The sequence below is a fragment of the Crocuta crocuta genome, unplaced genomic scaffold (genome assembly GCF_008692635.1).
Source record: "Crocuta crocuta isolate KB4526 unplaced genomic scaffold, BGI_CrCroc_1.0 scaffold657, whole genome shotgun sequence".
NCBI lineage: Eukaryota > Metazoa > Chordata > Mammalia > Carnivora > Hyaenidae > Crocuta > Crocuta crocuta.
In genome coordinates, this window is record NW_027529583.1 from 441,851 (window position 1) to 443,039 (window position 1,189).

Consider the following 1,189-nt stretch of genomic DNA (forward strand, 5'->3'; position numbering starts at 1 on the left):
CTATGCTCCACATTCTAAGGAGATGTGGTGATTACTATAGTAATGACACTCAATTTTTTTTTTTTACCTGTCTCTGAATCCAGCTCTTGGATAGTCACCACCCATCCTGACTCTGAGGGTTGGCCATGTGACTTGCTTCGGCCCAAGGAACAATAGTGACTGTGACAGAAGCAGAGATTTGAAAAATATTCAAAATTGGGGATTTCCATCTTTTACTGTTACTAGAGTCCCTGCCACCACTTCCATATGAAGAAGCCTGGGCTAATCTGATCAATGATGAGAAACCTAATCGAGTCGCCCACCTCATTCCAGCCTATAGAAAGTCAATCCTCAGAAGGCGAACCATGTATATGGGTGGCAGCTGACCACAGGCCCATAAGTGAGTAGTACTGAGAGAGAAAGAGAACCACCTAGTTGAGCCCAGCCCGAACTACCAACCATATAAGCTAAGTAAATAGCTTATTGTTTTAAGCCACTAAATTTGAGGATGTTTTTTTAGGCAGCAAAACCTAATTGATACAGGAGGTAAGGGAACAGCTGTTCTTCCCGAGCAGCAGCAGCAGCTGTAGATGTGCATGGTGGAACTGGCAGGGAAGGGGAAGAGAGCTGCTCTAAGAGCTGCAGAACATAGGCAGGCCCCTAAGACAGTGGTTAGTAGGCCAGTCTGAGCAGGATGGGGGGCCAGTGAGCAGAGAGGAAACAGGATACCTAGACTAGTCTTCACTGACCCTGGCCTAGCTGGAGTTATCCGGGCCCTTGAAAGAAGAAACCTACTGGGATCCTTGAGGTGCTTACTTCAGCCATCCTATCTCCCGCCAAAGGAGGGCCTGTAAGGTGGAAATTAGAAAAAGGTGTTTAAGGGTTACTCAGGCCCTTGTTTTTTTCCCAGGCTTGGCATGATCTGACAAAATGAGAGTTATAGGAGATGAGGGAGGAGATGAGAACATCAGGAATTGAGTGTCAGAGAAGGAAAAAGGGAATCAAAAAATAAATGAAAGAGAAAAACAGAGAGAAAGTAGAGATGTCACTATCTCCCACACCTGATCATTAACAGCCAGATGGAAAATCGTTATATCATTATTATTTTTAGGTGCTTGTGTGTCCAATAAGCCATTTAATCTTCCTAACTATTCTGGGAAACTGAGGTTCTTGTAGGTTATGAGTTGCTCTAAGATTACACTGACATGAA